Below are 14,760 nucleotides of genomic sequence, written 5' to 3' on the forward strand. Positions count from 1 at the left end.
CAGACTCAGTTTGAATTCTGCCTTCAAAACTTACAGAGTATCATCAGGCATCTTTTGTAAACACTTTCACCTGTATTTCTCTTGTATAAAATGTGTTTAGTAATAGCTGCTACTCCATAGGTTTGGTGAAGGATTAAGTGAATACATGAAAAGCACTTAGAACAGAGCTTGACGTATCATAACAGCTGAAATGTTCTTCCTCCTCCTCATCCTTCTCAACCTCGCTCCATGGCATTATTGTGATGATTACAAGACAAAGTGTGTACAAGAAACATTCTCTGTTAACTCTAAAGCACTTTATATATGTTATTAAGGAGCACAACATAAAACTCATAAAAGCTAACTGATTTGTTCAAGATCAAGTCACACGAGAACTCGAGATTTCCCCCCTTAATTCGTCCCTCCACAACATCTCAAATCCTTACACATGATTGCTTTGACAGACAAGATTTAGTCTTTTTCTTCTACTCAACATTAAAACGTATTTTTATTTAGCTCATTTTCATATTTTCTCCTCTCTGTGCCCATTTCCACTCCCAACAGGTGGGGTCAGTTCTGATAACTCCAAGCTAATTCTCAAGAAATGTATGTTCTGCTTCCCATAGCATCTGTGGATTGCAAATGACTGAGAGAAGAGGTGGTATAGATTCCCTGGAGGAATTGACTCTACTGTGGGAGCCTCCAGGGAAGCTCCTCTTAACGCTGAGCTAACCATCTCTGAGGTCTGGGGGGCCTGCCAGAAGGAGAGTTCACGTAGAACCTCTGCAGCGGATTCCCCATGCCTTTGATGCAGTACACTCTCCAGAAGATGGTCTGCAGGTAGAGCACTTGGGAGGGGCTGGCTCTCCAAAAATGGGACAACATTCCCAGCCCTAATTCCACATCATCATGTGCTTTAGCCTGGGTTTTCATGAAAACCAGTGAAGCTACTCCCTAAGTAAGGACCCTTACCTTCTAACATTCATGACCAACTCTAAGGCTAGTGCCACAGCACCCGAGGGCATCTCGTCATTAAGTACTTAACACCAGAAAGAGGAATGTTACATTCATTTCCATCCCACCCAAAATACTTGGGTTTACGAGGATAGTTAAAATCAATGTTTATCCAAAAGAAGAGGATAAAACTTGTGGGCGATTCTGTAATTGCAAGATGTGGTACAAAGGTGCTCAGGAGATGAATTGCAAATAAAAGCAGAAAAGAATTTCCTGAGTGTCATTTTAAAAGGCTTCATGCTAATAAGAACCAAACTCATCCTTTGATATTTTCAAGCTTGCTGAGTAAATAACTCATAAATTTTCCATAATGATTATATGCATGCTACTGATGTGCCTCAGAGTCTGACCTATTTTGCAGGTTGACATCACAGTCAGAGCAAGCTGTGCCGAGGCACCACAATCACAGCTGGCTCCCAGCTCGGTATGTGCCCCACACATGGCGTGGCTGGGATGGTGTCTGTTTCAGGAAACTGAATTGATATTCTACCTGAAATCTGCTTAAGTGCTATTATTTCTCTTGTTTTCCTTCCCTTTAAATTTATTCTATATCTTTTGTTTCCCTCCATCCAAGTGAAGAGAAAGATAATGTGTATTGTATAATGTTTTTGAAATTCCTCACCTCTCACAAAAGATCTTGAAGGTGGGGTACAGAAACACCTCTGTATAGCATTTTTAGCCCAAGGGCTTTAAGTGTAAGAAAATTGAAGGCAGATAATAAATAAGCAAGCCTTTAAGGGTGCAAGTGTTGTTACACAGTGAGTTTGCACATCTATGCATTTTTTCCATCTACTGAATATATGTCTTGAGATGTGGATTAAACAGCATTAGCTATAAGCAAAGAGTGGACCTGAAAAGAAGGGGGAGGTGGGACTACTTCCTGAACAACAAAATAATGTCAGCTTCAGTGACAGTACTCAAAGTGAACCTGGTTTTGTTTTTGGTGGGAAAATTTTCATAGTCATTGTAGCTGTATAGTCATAATTGACATTTCCTCAAGGTAGCATTTTATGTGAAGTTCATTTAATGCTTTTTCATAGTAGAAATATGATGAATGTGGTTACAGTTCTCAGCTCTACTTTCTACATAGATAATAAAATACTGATATTAAACTATAATAAAGAAAATGATAAAACTAAAACCACCTTTTAATAGTCACATGACCAAACCCATGGAAAACAATAATTTCACAGATGGAAGGTCAAATTAATTTGAACCAAATGCTTCGGTGCCAAGTAGAAGTATAAAACGAATTGGCTATAATATGTTTTTAGAGGATGCTTATTTTTATTTTCAATTTCACAGACACAATTCCTGTTTTTACAGTAGCCAACTTAGCAATGCAAGCCTTTGAAAAGCATAAACTGCTTCAGTCCTCTGCTGGGGTTTCAGGAGCAAGGTTACATCTTTGTTTATTTTCTGAAGTCTCTTGTTTCAATTTAAATTTTTGGTCATCTTATTCAGAAAAAAATATTTTCCTCATGTGAAGCTATAATGAAAAGGATAGTTCTTTTGTCTTTTTACAACAGCTGACATAGGCCCTTCACTTACGAATATGGAGCTCTGTGCATAAGTGGAAAGGTAAGTGGGAAGGATAGTCACACAGGATATTTATAGGTAGGAAAAGCCCAGCTTTGGGGTGACTCATTTCTTCTAGTCTCTGTTGCTTCCATTGATCTCATCTTTGAACTACCTCAGAGGAAGTCATGTTATCCCTTTCAGCTTCAAACCCTCTTTGAATCTAAATTCAACTTTTCTCTCTTATCTGGATTACAACCTTGAATCCTTGAATCGTGGAGACTCTACTTCGGATACCTGCCTCCAGATATTTGTCCGTTCTCTGTGCTTCTTGCCCATCACTGCTCCTATTTTGGAACTGAATTCATGGACAAGGTCTCAAAATTGAAAATGATTTCAGCATGGGAGGTTTTTCAGTATTTAGTAAATAGCGTTAGGATGGACATTCCAGTGATTCCTCCTGTCGCAGTGACTATTTGGTTTTTAAAATAATCGTTTCCACTTTAAAGATGATAAAATCAGGTTGAGAGAACTCACTCAACTGACTTATTAAAAGTCATTTTGTAAGCAGACAAGAGTGAACTCAAATCCTTGGTATTTGACTGCAGATTCTCTGCTTTTATTACAAATCTACTAGCCTAAGGGATTTGGTAAATGCTAGTACTTGAAATATAATTCATGTGTAAGTATGCAAAATGACCGTATCTACTCCTTTATTTAGCTTCTACTTTTCAAATATTCCTACCCCCAAACCCTAGATACTTTCTCTAATGCTCTTAGCTCTAGCCACAGATCTTATTACTCGCAGTGCACTATTTCTAGGATTCTCCAGCATACCTAACCTAAATGCTGCTCAGTCTTTGGTCTTGTTTGACCAGTTTCAATCCTTGGCTACATACTAGAATACTCTGAGTAGCTTAAAAAATATGGATGCCTTAGTCCTGCCCCACATCAGTCAGAATATCTGAGGTTGTATAATTTTTGAAGCTTTCTGTCAGGTCTGATACAAAGTAAATGTGATAACCACAGTTTTGGGATATCCAGGTAATAATATCAACATCCCCACATTCTGTCAGGGTTATTCTTATTTCCCTCATCTACAAGCCCTAATATCTCCCAACACTGTTGTGCTCACAGTGCTTTTACACTTGCAATTTTGGAAACCTGAACTGTCCTCAAAAGACTGGTATTTTATTTTTTATTATTGTTTTATTTTTCAATTACAGTTGACCTTCAATATTATATTAGTTTCAGGTATACAGCACAGTGGTTGGAGATTTATTTAGCTTAAGTTCTCCACAAATGTAGTCTCATTTCTGAGGACCAAGGAAACCTCTCAGGAGGTCCTGTTGGGCCTCTCAAGCTTCACCGTCTGAAACCGCTGTAGGTCCAGTGCCAGGCTCCATCACAGGATCAAGTTTCTATTCTGGCCTTCCCTAGGCTCTTAAATACCCACATTGGAGGCCTATAGGTCTCACTTCTCTCCTTCTTCCATGAAGGTTTCTAAGGGGCCCAGGTCCCAACTCCAAGATGTGTTATCTATTAATTGGAGCATCATTCACTTCTAATCCTTCCAGTCTGCTACTTACATCATTCTTTTCCTTATTTCTTGGTCATTCAAAATCTAATATGTTTTGAGCATCTTCTGTCTGCTATGCTCTAGGTATACAATGATGATCCAAACTGACATGGCCTTTTTCCTTAAGGAGACAACAATTACTACCCAATTCAATTTATGCTCCAGTTTTTGTTATCAAGGCTGAATGTGTTTTTTTTTTTTTGACCAGAATTAGCGTATATAAAAATAGGCAATAAATGAGGAATCCATACTTTTCTATTGTCCAAATGTAATTTTCCCTGAATCTGTTCCCAAAGAGATGGTTCTGTGTTTCGGAAGAATCTTCCGTGGAACTACCAGCCTGTGTCCCTGGAAAGGAAATAATTATTTAAAAAAAATTTTTTTTGAAAGCCTATCAACAAAACAGTTAGACACAGCAAAAAGTTTAACATTATTTAGTGTAATGAACATAAATCCACATGGTTAATGTTTTCTGTATCTCAAGAGAAGAACTATAAGAACTTTAGGTGGGTCTATTTATATCTCATTGAACAGGACTGTTTGCACTTCAGTTTGCTTCATAATCCTAACCTTGCCCAATACATGCTTGCATTATTTTCTAGGCATTGTGAAAACAAAAACTTCTTTTTGTGATTCTAAATATTCTAAGGAAAGAGGAATCACCCTAGATTGAGAATCATTCAATTAATCTATTATATCCTATAAGTACAAAATTTTTGATTAAAGAGAATGGCCATCTTGCAGAAGAGGTTTGGCAAAGAGGCAGATACAGCTCTGGTACACTGAGCTAGATATTGTAACAGTATTTAAAAGAGAAGTTTTATGCTCATGTTTATAGCAGCATTATTCAAAAATAGCCAAGAAATAGAAGCAACTCAAATGTTCACTGATGGAAGAACGAATAAACAAAATGTGGTAAATAAATCCAATGGAATATTATTTAGTCTTAAAAAGGGAGGAAATTCTAACACATGCCACACCATGGAATACAGTCACACACACACACAAAAACATATAACTACATATACATGAGGTATGTAAAGTAGTAAAATTCATAAAAACAAAAAGTAAAGTAATGATTACGAAAGGCTCAGTTTAGGGAAGGGAATTGTTGTTTAATGGTTATAGTATTATGAATTTGTAAAACAAAACAGTTCTGGTGATCTATTTCATAATGCTGTAAATATACTAAAAATTACTGAATTGTACACTTACAAATAGTTAAGATGGTATTTAAAAAAAGGGAAAAATGAGATTATTAGGCAAAATTTTATATAATCTCATGATCTCTCTCTGAATATACCTACATGTGTGTGTGTTATGCATGGCCAATATATGTAATGTACTGTTTTTACATTTTATTTTATTGCAATTATAATGCATACAGTTACTGTATAATATGCTGGAATAGATTATATTTTAAAGTAAAACCTCACTTTCTGTGTATATTTCCCTCCTTTTTTTCTATTTCTTGTACCCTAAGGGCCTTATTCTTCCTTCTAACCCTCATAAAAGTAGAAACAAAGATTCAAAGAAACTATAGACTCAAGGGCTTGTAAATATGCCTGCAGGGCTTTATACAGATATTACATAAGATCCAAAGGTCCATTACAGACTTTATTGCATGGCCTGGGCCTAGGGAAATGTGAGGAGGAAGGTATGGTTAATCAATGCTGATTGTTCTGGAAATGCAAGAACAGACTGAGGAATGGAATGACCAAGCTGGGTTTTATCTCAAGAATGAAAGTTGGGTTCAAGATTTAAAAGTTAATCAACATATTTATCTATTATCTAAATAAAAATATATAAACATGATCATTCAATAGATATATAAAAAGCATTTAATAAAATTTACCATCCATTTATGATAAGAACTCTCACACTCTAGGTACAAAAGAGAACTTTCTAAACCCAATAAAGTCTTTCTTGAAAATTTTACAGTTAACATATTTAATGATGAAAGACTGAATGCTTTTCCCCTAGATTGGGAATAAGGGCAATTTGTCCACTTTTATTTTTTCTATTCAACATTTTACTACAGCGATAACCATTTCAATTAGTCAAGAATAATAATAAAGAAACGTACAGATTGTAAAGAAAGAAGAAAACCTGTCTTTCTTTACATATTTCATCATCTATGTAGAAAATCCTAAGAAACCACAAATAAACTACTAGAACTAGTAGAGTTTAACATTAGCAAAGAATAATCAAAATAATAAACCAATGTAGTTACATTAACATTAAAAATATGACATAAGGGATAGAATTGATAATAATACAAAAATTTCTATGATCTATATACTGAAAGTTATAAAATATTTCTGAGATAAATAAATGATCTAATTAAATGGAGAGACTACTATGCTCAGAGATCAGAAGACAACATTATAAAGATGACAAGTCTCCCCAATTGTTTCATAGATTCGATACAATTATCATCAAAATTCCAGCAGGCTTTTTTTTTTTTTTTTTTAAATAAGAAGTAACAAGCTATTTCTCACATTTATATGGAAATGCAAAAGATATAGAATAGATATAGAATAGATAAATCAATTTTGAAGAAGAAGAAAATTCAGATTTGGTCATGATGTGGAGTGGGGACTCAACAAAGTTAAAATGGTGTCTGCCCTCTGGCTAGATGGAGGAGTGTTCAACACAGGGACAGTGGTGGCTTTCTCTACAGTCTTCACCTTGAAGCTACAAAATTCAGTCTTCACCTATGTGTCTCTGACATCTCCCCACGCTGCTGTTCCTCTGCTGGAGACCAGCTTGAGCATCTAGGAGTGAGAGAATCTGTGCGTAGGACTTTTAAGAGGACATCTGTGTTTCCACCCACCTCCTGTCTCACCTGAATGGATGGAATTCTGGCTAATCTTCATAGCCAGATGTTGTAGAACCTGCTCTGGGGTTTCCTGTTCATGGGGGACCCTCTGCAGCCAAAATATACCTCCCAATTTCCACTGCCACATCTGAGTGCAAGGACAGCCCATTTAGCATCTCCTCCTCTTCTACCAGACTTGAGGTGGCTTCTTTTTTACATTCTTAGTTGTAGGAATTCTGTTAATCTAGTCTTCAGATGGTTCTCCAGGTTGACTATTCCATATTTTAGTTGCAATTTTAATGTAGTCATGGGAGGAGACAAGCACAACATCCACCTATTCCATCATCCTGACTGGAATGTGCATGGAAGGTATTAAAAGAAAAAATAGATACAGAATGATAAATGTAGTAGGTTAAATGAGTGGTGGGAAAGGCAGTCAATAGAATTATAAAAGCTAGATAATTATTTGGAAAAAATAAATTCGATATTTTTACCTTATTCCTTGCACCAAAATGAAGTTTAAATTGATAAAAAAATTTTAAATGTAAATAATTAAACTTTAAATAATTAAAGCTTTAGAAGAAAAAGTGAGATAATGTATATTTAAGGATGATTTGTAGAGAAGAGCACAAAACCAAAAAACCATAATGAAAAATATTGAAAATTTTAATTGCATAAATATTCAAAACTTCTGTACACTTTTATCATTATATTTTGTGACTTGGGGTCTGTTAAAATTCTGCTGACAATGTTGTTGATTTTGTTGTGTTAGTAGGCACTTGACCTTTTTAGGGTCAGATCACAATTTTTTTTTACCATCTTTTTGGTAGTAGTTTCATTATTGGTTTAGATTCTAAACCTTTGCTACATTGCTTTGGGTCTGTGCTGCTCTTGTGCCACTCCGGGACTAGCCTGGAATGAGGATTGTGCTTTATATTATATATAGTTCAAAGCTTTCTCTATGCTACTTTAGGTATTTCCCATGCATTCCCAGCTCAGAGATGAGCTCAGAACTTTCCCTGATTCATAGGTAGAATTAGAAATTCTATTCTTCAGTAATCTTTTCTATTAGATCCCCCTACATTTTTTGTCTTGCAAAGGACGTTTAGTCCTCATCTCTGGCCAAAGAGATTAGATTTCTCTTGGAGTCCTAGGTGTCTGCGGCTACCTTTCTATGATTATGGTTCACTGTCAAGTTTCTATCATAAGGGGAAAGAGGGAAAAAATTCTGGTAAAACACACTCATCTGAGTTCCTTCCTCTAGATTTCACTTTCTTTCCCCAATCTGATTTTTTTAGACTATTCAACATACTTTCTAATTACTTTCTGCATTTTGTCCAGAGATTTTAGTTGTAATTAGTTGGTAAGTTAGGCTATCATTTTTGCTGGAAGTAGAAATTTTTATAAACATTATTTTTAATAGTTTCTTTATAATCCACTTTACAAATATTCTAATATTTAAGATTATTTTTCTATTTAAGAACTTTCAGATTTCTATCATTTGGGGGGAAATTCTAAAAACACTACAGAGAACATTGTTGAAAATAAACATTTCTCTATGTCTCTAATTATTTAAGAATAAATTTATCTAAATTAATTCACTAAGTCAAAGCATATACATATTTTTACTGCTAAGGCACTGTATTTTGACTTTATCTTGTAAGTGATGGAACACATGTGCTGTAGTGACATGATCAGTTTTGTGCTTTAGGCAGAAAAGTCAGGTGACCATGTGGAGAAAGGATTGAATGGAAAAGAGATGAAGGTAGAGGGATCATTCAAAAGTCAATTACAATGTTTTGAGTAAAAACTCTAAGTGCGCGAACTAAGGAAGTGGTTATAGAGATGAAGAGAAGATGGCTTAAGAAGTTATTTTTTGAATCAGAATCTTGGTGATAAAGAAAACAGGAATCTAGCATAACTCGAGAGTGATTTGGACTTTGGGTGACTCAGCAAGTCAGGGACTGGGGAAGCGGAAAAGAGAACAAAAAGCACTGACGTGAAAAGTTTATGATGGAAATGGTGTTGCACATGAAATCCAGGTTTTAGTGGAGGCAAGGAAATAAATAAAATATTCCATGGAAGAATTTAGGGAAAGTAAGACATTTCTGTGGATACCGTGGCATGGTGGCAAAGAATAAGATAAATGTCATCAAGGAGAAAATAAAAGGCAGAGGGGAGGTTTCAACCAAATAGAAATGATGATAAGGGAGGAAGTAAGTGACTAGAGTAGGAAGTTTGGAGACAGAAGTAAAAGAATAAAATGAAGGCAGAAAAATCTCCACTACCCAGTGGATCTGTGGTCAGAGGGAATTTCTGGTAGATGCTACTTTGTTCCTCAGATGACTGTACATGTGTCAGCAGGAAGTATGCCGCTGTTTCCTGGTGAGCTCACTGGCACTTTACTTAGTCTCTTTGAAAAGTCTGTCTTTGTTAACCAGCTAGTAATTACCTCTGGTACTCAAACCCCTTCCCCAAATTCTGTAAGTTCCATCCCCACTCATATGCTAAAATTTTGTCATATATAAACTCTTTGTTGGCACTCAGAGAACTTAAACACCACATCTGGCAGGTGGTGTGACTTTAGTAAATGGCTCCACCTACTCCAGGTGAAGTTTCCTCAACTGTGAAATAAAGAGGCTAGGCTAGGTGTTCTCAAAGATTATTTGTAGTTCATTCTTTAATTATATCTTTAACATAATCATTTTTATAAATTCATTTTATATAGATTTGGAGAATATAAATGACAAACTGCTGGGTGAATTACTCATCCAGTCCTTCATTGTAAAAACCAATTTATATGCATTATTAACAGATTAAGCAAAAGCTTGTGGCCTGAACTGTGAATATTAGACAAGTACTGCTCATGGGCAAATTAGGGGTTGGGAGTTATAGATGGGGAGGTGCAAGCTGTGCTATATTTTTTTAAACCAAGATATAGTCACCAACTTGACAATTTTAGCATTGGCAACTAGTAGTACTTGTTCTTCAAGAAACTAGTAAAACTGAGTAGTAGAGGCAGGGAACATGAAATTCTGAACCTTTAAAACTAATATAGGGACAAATTAAACACAGATAGCATTTAGAGAGTGAGTAACGCCTAATGAGTGAGTAGGAAAATAAAAATCAACACACCGTTGTGAAAGTAATTCAGTTATTTGGGTTTTAACAAAGACATCCCAGAGGTCCTCGTGTAGTATCCCTTATATCTCTACCAGGTCTAATATTTAGAAGTGGCTCTACTGGATTTAGAGTATTAAGATGCATTCAGGTCTCCTGACTGTCCTCTCAATATCCTGGCTACGTGGGCCGTTTTCTTAGCACTCAGCAACTAAAGGTATGGTGCCTGGAGCGCCCTGTTCCGGTGTAACAGCTGACATTAATGTTTGTGTGTCTGGGCTACGGAGATGATTACAAATTTCTATTTTAACTCCTGTCTATACTTATAAATATTTTGTTTTAAAAAATTTTAAATGATTTCTCGACATTAAAACATAGCTATTTTAGATAAAATCAGGATTTTCTATTTTTCTTGATACATCAGACTTGATAAGACTAGGTTTGTATTCTGACACAGTAACAGTTGTCTGGAGCTCCGCAGTCACTGCTCTCTTCAGATCAATAGAACATTCCCTTATCCTCCTGCCGTCAGGAAAAACAGACATGCTTGTGCTTTGTTCATTTATGGAATCTGCCTCGCACCTAAGACAAGGTGACTGCATTTCACAATGCGCCTTCAACAGTCTTACTTTACTGCTGTTTACCTATAATTAATCAATATTATCCCCTTTGCTGTCAAAAATATCCTGGTGTGGATGAACCATTTTATGGTTATACTCTTCAGAGGGATCTGAATCTGTGTTCTTTGATATAAGGAGAGGATGCAATTAACTACCAAAAATTAGTATGCTTAAATAATTTTATTTTGGATATATAATCATTTACATACAGATATTATTAAGTACCTACTACTTAGAAGGCACTGTACTAGAAAATTGGGATAGAGTGAGATCAAGAAAAGATGTTCTTTTTTCCCTTTAAATATTATGAACTCTATTGAAGTAGATAAGCATACAATAATTAAAATAAAGCTCGATGAATAATAACTTAGAATAAATACAAGGTTTTATGGAACATATAGAGGAAAGCTTATCTTCTCTAGACAAACCAGGGGAGGCTTTCGGAAAGAAACAGAGATCTGAAACCTGTTAAGAATTTTCTAAGGTCGGAGGGAAATAGAATGGGAAAAGGGAACTGCATACGTGAAGTTCTGACCATGAGAGCATGGCAGGTTCAAAGAATGGAAGAAAAAGCCTCCATGTCACTCTAGAACAGGCTGGTCTAGGATGAAGAAATAAAGAATGAGACGAAATACAAATGGGACTTGCAAGCCATGTTAAAAATTTGACCATTTATTATAAGGGTAATGGGCAAAGATTTTGGCAGGGGAGCGATTGATCATATTTCTATTTAGAAAGATCATTCTAAATCTACTGTGTAGAATGGATGAAAAAGTTAAGAAGCAGTTTCAGTAATTCAGGGAGACAATGGTGGTGGCCTAGAATAGAGACAGCTTGATGGAGGGAAATGGGAGATCCAAGAAGTATTTAGGGAATGAATTGGCAATATGTAGAGGTTAACTAAATATCAGAGGTGAAATGTGAGAGGGAATAAAGGATGGCTTCAAGATTTCTGTTTAAAACATTGAGCATGTTTAAATGTTGATGGAAAGGAACCAGTAGAAAGTGAGAGACTAAAGATCCTGGTGAGAAAGCAGAAAAAAACAGGATAAAAGGAGGCTGAGAGTAGTTGAGAAAATAAAATTAGCAACTCCAGATATTGAGTTAAAATTCTTTTCTTGATCCACAGGGAGAATCTCCTGTTAATTATGAACTACGTGATTAGCTTTTTAAGTCATATGATACCAGATACAAACAATCCCTAGTGTATTTAAAATCCATTTGCAAACAACCCACTCCCCTATCAAGACAACATTTCTTCACCTGAGCTTATCTTCTGAGTCACCAAATTGATGACATCTTTAATGCTTTATAAAGTTAAGTATGTTCACTTGGAATATTGCTGGGTCCATTAACAACTACTTTTCCCTATCTGCCCCCTTACCTCCTGGATTCTTGAAAGGTAGCTCTCAAATTTTGTCAGGACGATCTCTCTTATGTTCACATCACATGCCCTTACAGGTAGTTTCTGAATTCTTGTTAAGTTAATCACACATCGTTGTGATTGTGTGACCAATCCATACACGCTAAAGTTATGTAAATCAAAGCATCTTTCTTTGTTCCTAAAAGCTCAGAGGTAGAATTTAAATCATTAACTGACCTTTGTTCTTATTTAGTCATTGAAAGGTGTCTTCATTTTTCTAGAGACTAACAGAATTAACAAGCCACAGTCATCTTAGGGAAGAAATCAAATGGAAGAGAATAAAAGAGAATAACATCAGATTTATACTTAGCCCTTTCTTTCAAGGAAGTTAAAAGACATCATATGCATAAACTCATTAATATTAGAATTTTCTCAGACTGTGGAAAGCATTTTATAATTAGAGCAAAGAGATATTTAAATAGTCTTAGGAAAGTTAATCAGTAAAAGCCCAAACTCGAACAAGAATTCTTAACTCTTTTGGTGGTCTAACATTGGTTACATTGAGAAAGTTTCTATACAAGAATGTTAACCAAACATTGCAAAAATAATAGAAAAATCTGGTATATTGAATGGGAAATCACTGAGTCATTGAAGAGTAATCACATTTTTGTAGTTTGTTCAGTGTCTTCTGATTCCAGCATACAAACATTTTCTGTTTCCTGAAATAATCTGTTCTTATCGGACCCCACTTTTTCTAAAAGGGAATAGAGTTAGGTTCTGGAATCATACAGATGTGGATTCCATTCCTACCTTGACCACTATGAGATCTCAGATATTTTATTTAAGCTCGATTTTTTACACCTGTAAAATGGGGAAAAATTACTCTCTCATACAGTTGCTATTAACATTAAATAAGGTTGTGATAGCACCTGACACATGGTAGAAACTCCATTATGATCCCTTTTCCACCATTTTCCAAATAGAAATGAAATTTCCAGGCTAATGCACATTCTCTCTTCCCTGGTTCCCGTCTCACATTGCGTCCTAGATTATCACTGTCCTTTACATAGTTCCAAATTCAAAGTCCCTTCTCCATCTCTGATTCTTTTGTATTTAAGCTTTTATGTAACATCTTTATAAAGTAAAAAATATTGCTTTTAGTAAACAGGAGCTCAATTTATAGAAACCAATCACTTCCATATTTCTAAAAGCATTTTCAGCAGTAGGAGGTCAAGTCTCCATTAAGGTATACCACATCAATAAACTAGAAAGAAAATTGTGGTTCGAAATTTTAAATTTTTAACAAAGTTATGCAATATTGTAGTCTTTATGTTGACTTGACACTGATTTTAAAATCTGGCAATGAAAATATATATTCAATAATTCAGAGATGGATTTGTCAACTGTTTATACTTTCTGTGGGCTTTTTAAATTTTTTCTTATTGGATAGTGGAAAACTGATATGGTGAAATCCTTTTTTGGGGTGACTCCCAAATTTATAGAATGATGCTTTGAAAAATGAGTTAGGTTTTTTTTTTTATAACATATTAAAAATGTTAATTTTATTTTTGAAACATGATCTCTAAAGATAGAAAACCAAGTTAGCAGAGGGAAAGACGGTGCTCTTTCTACTTAATATAAAAATCTGTATATGGCCATTTGAGGTATGGGGCTGGGGTGGAAGGCAGAGATAGTCTAAAGATGGCTCACTTAACTTCCATCAGGCAAAAGAGGCTCATCATTGATTCTGACCCACATCATTGACATCACCTAAGTAAATTGTTTGCAAATCCCACAGGTCATATGATTTTACAACAAAAAGAATTATTAAGTATTAAGATATTATTTTAAGACTGTTATTTTTTTTCCTGGTGAAAATCCCTCAGTTTTTCTCTAGAAAATACTCCAGTTGAATTCTTTTATGATTTGGTAATATTTCTCACTTATGTGCCTTCTGCAGTGTGAGTTTATTCAAGTCAAAAACTGGACTTTTTGTGTCTCCATAATTTTGCACCTATAACAGTTGTTCAGTAAATATTTGGTGACTGAATGGATAGATGAATGAATAAGTGAATGAAGGTATTAATGATATTGTTAGTGAATATTTGCTCACTAGCTATAAAAATTCCTGATTGGCAGGTGCCTATTCTTCCTAGACACTTCAGCTGATTTGACCTCTTGTTTAACATTCTGAGGAAATAAAAAGAGGGAGATGAATTGTAGATAATAACAGAGCCAGCAAAATTCCTGCATATTTTTACATTTTCAGAAGCTATCAGCTCTCACTGTCGGCCCTTTCCCAAACAGAAAGTATTTAAAACTAGCTGTACTAATTACAATGGTATTACAGAGTGAAAAAAAGTCATATTTCTGCCTGTAACACCTGTACATTCACTCAGTGAATTTGTTGGATTTATTCCTAAAATAATGCTTTCGAATAATTTGCAATCATTGCTTTACATTCAAAAAATATGTAGACATTTAGTTATAGTGTACAGTGATTTGGGGATTTTGTTTTGGTACATAACTTGCCAATCAAGGGATGAGAACCTGAAAATTTAAGTTCCAAATGGTTTTATAGTATGGAAAAATGAGTAACTTATAAGAAATGTTTGCAACAATTACACAAACACTTGGCTTAGTAATTAGTTTCAGACAATCATCTGCTTTAAGATAACATACATTTGTCTAATTTCTCACCGTATTAACAGGACTATATGAGCTATAAATTGTCTTAAAAATAGTT

This window comes from Rousettus aegyptiacus, unplaced genomic scaffold (assembly GCF_014176215.1).
Source record: "Rousettus aegyptiacus isolate mRouAeg1 unplaced genomic scaffold, mRouAeg1.p scaffold_m13_p_4, whole genome shotgun sequence".
NCBI lineage: Eukaryota > Metazoa > Chordata > Mammalia > Chiroptera > Pteropodidae > Rousettus > Rousettus aegyptiacus.